Genomic DNA, 7,446 nt, shown 5'->3' with positions numbered 1-7,446 from the left:
ATCAGTATAGCGACACAACGTATTGCCACCATCGCAACAAGTTATGTATCAGGCATGTATTGCAGCGGTGCTCCTCTTTTGCCCTTCTGTAAGCACACTTGGTGCCATGTAGTGCCACTGCCCAGAAGCCTGTATGTGGACCTCTGAAATGTACGGCTATCATGAGCTGCACGTGCTGCATTACAACAAAGGCAAATACGACGATGAAGGCACGAGCATGACCGTGCATTGGCACCCAGAAAAGGCGAAAGAAAAAGAAGAATCTACAGAGAACCTCGTCACGTGGAATGCTGGAGAGGCGCCATTGTGAGAGAGGAAAGTGAGCGAAGAAGACAGCCACGACGGAAGAAGCAGCCCGTCAGCCCGTGGGTCCGGGCTCCTGCCTGTGTCTGGTGTTCCTGAGCCTACGGCTCAACGTCTGCAGCTGGTGTTCATCTGCAGGCCGTCCACCAGAGCACCGACCACGGCTTTGCTCGCGGCTTTCCCTCCAGGCTTATGTTCCTGTCCCGTCGTGCCACATCTTCTCACCTCTCGACTCCAGCTGGGGTACCTCAGCAGCAGCCCACTCGTCTGCAACATTCCAGCCGTGACCTCATCCGACGCCTCACACCAAACCATATGGGGATGTGTGAACATTAATCATTTGATTCAGTAGTTTGCAGACTGTTTAGAGACTCCATACTTAAAGGTGTTCCATATTTACGTTTGTCAGCAGTTATAGGTCATCGAATTGATATATAGCATTGTTTGTGAGTGTGCGACAGAGAACATACGCGTCATATTTCATTTCCTAAATCGGTATGTATTGACCACGTTAAAGAACCTAGTACGGTAAAAAGATCTACACCGTGACAATGGCACACAGGTGCGTGCGAACGCTAAGAAATGCGGCATGCGGCAACCAGGCTCCTCCCACGCTTCTTTCTGAATATGCCATGTAATGGCACTGCCCAGAAGTCCACACGTGGCCTTTTGAGGAACTGATGCCTGGAACAATGCAATAATTTTCCTGTTCACGCTTTGTGAGTGGTTGCAACAGCATTCTAGCTACATTATCACCAGGATCAGCAGGTCATCAGCGGTAAACAATAGACAAATCCTGACATTATACCAGCTAATAACTACCTTGCTCAAGGTGGACAACTGAACTATTTCATGATGGGAGTGATTGGAAGGTTACTTCAATTCTGAATGAACCAAATGCTATTTTGCTTCAGTGAATAGAAAGTAGAAATAGAAAGTAGAATAGAAGTAGAAAGAGCTAGCATTAGTAGGTTTTGTCTTTTGAAGAAATTTGCGTCTTCTGGTAAATGACTGGAGATGCATTTGCCCGTTTAGAATGAAAGCAGTGGAAATTAATGGGACGTTGAAAAGACACTTCAACATTCGAGTAGTTGTTGCACTTAAGGGTACAGCAGCTCCCCTAGCATTCCTGTTCTGTTAATCATTTCAAGGTTAGCTTGCTGCCTTGGTTTAGACATTTCACTCCTACCCCACATTCAAAAGACATGTTCTTGTTCATGTTCTTGAACCCCATCCTTTCCGTGCGTATACTTCACCACACACAAAATAAATATTAGTCACAAGTCAGTGCCGTGTCTGTCTCCTTTCCTTTTCCAATCAGTTTCCAATGTTCTCGTTCTAGAATACTTTGTAGGAACTAGGCTGTCAAGAAAGTCAAGAAAGCCCTATACTACTGTGTTGCACAGACCAATTTGTCAGTTCGAACATTCTGCTTAAATAATTTCGGTATTGTTTACTCTTTTACAGGTCAACACCACTACATATTTCATGTGAATAATAAAAGTTACTACGCAGAAAGTGCTCACTTCTTTTATTTGAAGACCAAGCAATTTAAGTGGTTATGCATGTGCTGACAAAATAAAGTTAATGAAAAGTGACGAAACATATTTTTCAAAGAAAGGTTATGTACACACACAATATACGAAGGTAACAACTACATCAATCTGCATGCCACTGCTATAGGTCCCACGACCAATGCGACTGCAGTACAGGCTGTGTAGAGCTGTCAGATCAGCCAGCCTTTAGTCCGTCTAGCTTGCTTTGCTGTTCATTTCATGTATACAAACCAGAAAGCAGCTTTCTACAGTCTTATGTTTAAGATTATGAAAGGTTGCCCGACACTGTGCCTTGCAACATTCACAGGCATCTGACTTACTAGAAGGCACCATTTCTATTAGCAACAGTAGGTGAAAGGTAAATAAAACTCAAGTACAGACATTGATTTAAAGGACTTCACCATCACTACATTGTAAAATAATAAGATGGTTTCCCAAAGGACGAAGCCAGCGCCATGTGCGTGCACATTGCTCACCAGCTGCAGTGGCTTCATATCAACACAGGCGACATGCAAAGACATCTTTGTGCTTGAAGATAGGTGCATGTAAAGCACCACAGTCTAATAAAACTGCTCTTGCTGTATACATATACAGGGTGTCCCACGTAACTTGCGCAAATTTTAAAAATGAAAGGCGCGTCGGAAGCAAATTGAACCAAACTTGTACCATTCGCACTGGCCTATAGTAACTCGGGCCATTTTTTGTTTTCCCCATAACTCGCTCACTAATTAAGTTTAATTACCCAACTTTTTCATTATTGGCTGAGGACCCCAAGTATGATTCGCAGATTTGTAGAGCACCTTCAGAAACCACTGGTAGAGTTGATTCCTGTGCGATCCGATCGTCTCACGTAGTCCTTTTTTCAGGGTTGCAAAGAAAGCCCGCGAAATGTGAAAAAAGAGACACATGATGGAGCACTTGCACAGTGGTATCGTGCTGCTTTCAAGCGTGCGTTCGGTGAACAAGGTCAGCTGCATCGCGAGTGGCAACGGGGAAGTGGCAAGGCATTGTGATGGTTGTAGGCTGCTGGGCCGGCGGCTCCCGTTGGAGGACGGCGCAAATGCATGCTGCTGGCCAAGCGCTGCCGAGGAGATAGCGATAAAGCGTCCAAGAGTGCTAAAAAAAGAAAATAGCCTTTTCATTCTGTTTAAGGAAGGAAAGGGTAAAGCGCTAGAGGACTATAGAAGGTGATGATGGCTGCTTCAATTTCGCCGGTGGGGGGGAAAAAAAGAAAGACCTCGCCGCCATTCATTAGGTGCTCCTCAGGCGCCCATATCCCTTCGTGTTCTCGACTGCTTCATAATTTGGCTTTAATCTACACAGAGCAGCAGACATGCCGTATTCCAATGAAGAAAGAGCGGATATGGTTCTGGCTCTGCCTCATCAAGCAGCCATTGAAGGCAGGCAGTTAAGCTGTTTCAAGGCTGGCATCCAGGTACCCATCCAAGCTCAATGACAATTGTGCGTGCACATGAGACGCTGAAACAGAATGGGACATTTGCCATGAAACGACACAAATCTGCAATTTTTGGAGAGGAAGCGGAGACAGATATTCTGTCCAAGTTTTCTGCACACCCCCGGGAAAGTGTCTGTAGTGTGGCTGCTGAAGCTGGTGTGTCGAAATCTTCAGTGTGGAGAATACTGAAGAAGAGACAACTTCATCCTTACCATGTGCAGTTGCCCCAAATGCTGGAGCCCCACGACTTCCAGAGTAGAACAGACTTTTCAAACTGGATTCTAATCAAAACAGAAGAGTACCCAGGTTTTGTTAGCAAGATCCTGTGGACCGATGAAGCTAACTTTTCGCGCAATGCCCAAGTGAACATTCACAACACTCGCTATTGGCAGGACGAAAACCCTCACTGGGTTTTGCAGGCGCATGATCAATATCAGTGGTCCTTTAATGTGTGGTGTGGAATTTACAGTGGCACTAACATTGGGCCTGTATTTTTTTACTACATGCTTGCCGGTGAACAATATGTCAACAATATCCTCAATGGGCCACTTCAGGATTTTCTCTGCGAAGTTCCATTGGCTAGGATCAAAGATATCTGGTATCAGCATGATGGAGCTCCTGCGCATGGCAGTCGCAAAGCTTGCAATTGGCTGGATGAGGTTTTCACGCAGCAGTGGATAAAGCCACATGGGCCCATTTCCTGGCCAGCAAGGTTACCGGATTTAACCCCCTGAATTTCTTTCTTTGGGGGTCCGTCAAGAATCAAGTATACCGGAGAACAACCAGATCATCAGCCAACTTAAAGGAAAAAATAAGACAAGTTTGCAACTTCATTCCCGAAACCATGATCAAGAACGCCACGGAAAATGTGCTAAAGAGATGCCAGAGTTGCATTGCAGCAGATGGCGATCTGTTTGAACACGCATTATAATCATGGGACGATTTCGCTAGTACTGACCACTGAAAGAAAAAAAAACCTACTGCTAATGCTCCCTCCCACCCCACTAGCACCCCCCTACTTCCACATCCTCCACATTGTCACCCCCTCTCACGCATTCCAAGTTCAAAAGTAAATAAAAAGGTATTTCCTTGTTTTCTTTAGCAGTCTTGAATGTTTAGTCTCCTCGGCAGCACTCAGCCAGCAGCATGCATTTGCGCCGTCATCCGACGGAGCCGCCAGTTCAGCGGCCTACAACCATCACAACGCCTTGCTGCTTCCCTGTTGCCTGTCGCGATGCAGCCGGCCTTGTTCACCGAACGCATGCTTGAGAGCAGCACGATACCACTGCGCAAGGGCTCCGTCACGTGGCTTTTTTTTCATATTTCGCGGGCTTTCTTTGCAACGCTGAAAAAAGGACTACGCGAGATGGTATCGCACAGGAAACAACACCATCGGTGGTTTCTGAAGGTGCTCTACAAATCTGTGAATCATACTTGGGGTCCTTAGCCAATAATTAAAAAGTTGGGTAATTAAACTTAATTAATGAGTGAGTTATGGGGAAAACAAAAAATGGCCTGAGTTACTGTAGGCCAGTGCGAATAGTATGCATTTGGTTCAATTCGCTTCTGACGTGCCTCTTATTTTTTAAACCTTGGCTCAAGTTATGTGGGACACCCTGCATAACGTCATCACTGCCACTACAAGGGCGATATGAGATGGGATGCCCGATACATAAGCTGCCAAGTTTTCAAATAGCATGAGACTTGACATGACTGTGATGGGGCTAGCCATTTCCTTTTTTTGTTTGGATATGCTGTTCAGTTTGTGCATGTTATAGTGCAAGCATGCCACCAATGGGGTTGAGCATTAGAAAAATCAAGTACACTGCATAAATACATTAACATTTGTGCAATAAAAATGTTTTCGGCTCGAGAGCTTTTGCTGTATACAGTGACCTATAGTGTCAAAGTAAACGTCAAGGATTATTCTAGAATGTAGAGAAATTCACTTCTATGGTAATGAAGAATGTTACAAAATGTGACGTCACCCAGCATGTTACACTAGGCATAGTAGGCAGAGAGACTGTGCTTGCACATTTATTGGTGCACAAGGGGAGGCCTGACTTGGATGTCAATGGGGACTAGAACCAGGGACTCGGATGCCAACTTCACTGCTTTAGCTAAGTGCATTTACACAGTAGAAATATCTCATGCCTACCAGGCACAGCGCTATATGGCATGAAAGGAAACAGTTGTCATCATGTGCTTCTTTTGCTCAAACTAGTCTGTGATGCACAAGTGTTTGTGCCAACTGTGAGCAGCACATGAATTGCTCTGGCACTCGCCATTGCATGGGTATACGCACGCACAGAAACTAGTACAGTAGCTGCTGGAGAATTCAATAGTAGCAAGAGCAAGCAGAAGGAAACATTAGGTGTCTTATCACCAAAAATGAATTCACAGTGCTTACCTGCACTGAACCACATGCAGTATATCCTGTGGTTTTGGAAGTGCGTTGGCTATCTCGAGGTGGAATGTACCATTAAATGTGGAGTACAAACTCTGATACCCATGCATTCAGTCAGATCTTCCAGATTAAGAAGATACTAAAACTCCAGAGGAAAACTTGTAAAACTACAAAATGGCAACTTTATTTGGTAAGTGAAAGGTTGTTTCCAGTAGAGAAGCACCTGCATCGACAGAAGCTGTAAGCTGCAGTAAACGTTATACTTAAGCAAGTGAGTGCACTGACGTTACACAAATAATAAACACGATTTCACTACACAGATGAAGCATACCTCATCTCAAAACATTGTTCTCACCTTCTGCTCTCCTATTCGCCAGATAAGCGCTGCATACTAAGACATACTCTCAATCTTTAGTGCAATGCCTTTGTCACTGCTAACCACAAGTTAAGCACTATACAGTCAGGTGTAATATCAGCATTAGACTGTTCTCTTCAGCTCCTACTTTGTGACTGATGAGCCGGCTGTGTTTCCACGAGACCGGATCCAGCTCCACAGGGTCGCCACAGGACTGCAGGAGCATGGACACCTGCATAAATAAAGTTCTCTATTTTTCACACACTGCAAGTAAGTGCCCAGAGTCTTTATCGATCTTTTAACTCACGGTGGATACAGGCGTACGCTATCCTTTACGTTCAATAAAGAGGTGTAAAGATCGACGAAAAGCTCTTGAACGTGTGTTTTCTAGCTTCGCCGCAATGCATGGGTGCTACGCGGTCAAGCATACGCTTGCTCACGGTACAAGCTACGCTTGCTCAACAACACTAATGAACAATGCATCGGCACGATGTAATGCTTTGCCACTAAAGTCATCCGAGAACACACCTCACTTCCAAACCTATCCCCCTGCGACTATAAAAATTGAATATACTACCGTCGCAACAAACTCACCTCGGACACGGCTTCTTCGCCTTGCCGGTACGCATTCTGTCGATTCTGTGCTGCCAGCTCGGCTAGGGACGAACGGCGCTAACAACTTTCGTCCCCGTAGCGCACAAGCACCTCAGAATCGTTACGAATCTGCACTGTAGAGCTCTCACAAGGGTATAGTGTTGTGAAATTACATGACGATCATTTTTTCTTTAGCATACATTTGTTCCGTATTCATAAAGTGTTTCCGTTCCCGCGCACCTCCTGAAGTGTGCGGCATGTTGACCTTGCTCAACGACACTAATGAGCATCGCACGACATCGGCACCAATAAAGTCATCGGAGAAGACACCTCACTGCCAAACCTATTCCCCTGCGAGTACAAAAATTGAATATGCTACCGTCGCAACAAAATAGTGACCAACTCACCTCGGACACGGCTTCTTCGCCTTGCCGGCCACGCAGTCTGTCGATTCTACGATTCTGTGCTGCGAGCTCGGCTAGGGACGAACGGCGCTAACAACTTTCGTCCCCGTAGTACCTAGGCGAAGAGAAATTTTAGGGACCGAAAGTCTTCACATTTTTTCTCTCTCGCACCCACTACTCCTCGCGCATGCGCAGAAAGCGGACAACTCCAAGATGTGCAAGGGGGCTTTAAGTTCACGTTTACCTGCGCCTGATCTGCGCCAACTGACAGTTCGAAGCGTGGCGCGTATGCGTTTTGTGTCGAACATGTCGCCCCGCTTTTCTCTCTTTGTAGTGTTGTGCGCCGCAGAAGCGGCAAGGTTGGACATGAC

The 7,446-nt window shown here is 45.7% G+C and overlaps 1 long non-coding RNA gene across 2 annotated transcripts; it reads right to left on the bottom strand.

Moving 5' to 3' along the window:
* Positions 1–430: 430 nt before the first annotated feature.
* Positions 431–7,163, bottom strand: LOC119435024 (uncharacterized). 2 transcript variants are annotated; one of them, XR_005188735.2, is made up of 3 exons: positions 7,079–7,163; positions 6,226–6,309; positions 431–570 (listed from the first exon to the last, which is right to left on the bottom strand). It is a non-coding gene; the product is annotated as an uncharacterized LOC119435024 (long non-coding RNA). The 2 variants fall into 2 exon arrangements; XR_005188734.2 differs by lacking the exon at positions 7,079–7,163 and adding an exon at positions 6,672–6,853.
* Positions 7,164–7,446: the final 283 nt, after the last annotated feature.

Source organism: Dermacentor silvarum, unplaced genomic scaffold, assembly GCF_013339745.2.
Source record: "Dermacentor silvarum isolate Dsil-2018 unplaced genomic scaffold, BIME_Dsil_1.4 Seq382, whole genome shotgun sequence".
Taxonomy (NCBI): Eukaryota; Metazoa; Arthropoda; class Arachnida; order Ixodida; family Ixodidae; genus Dermacentor; species Dermacentor silvarum.
This window is presented reverse-complemented; position numbering and strand designations above follow the sequence as displayed.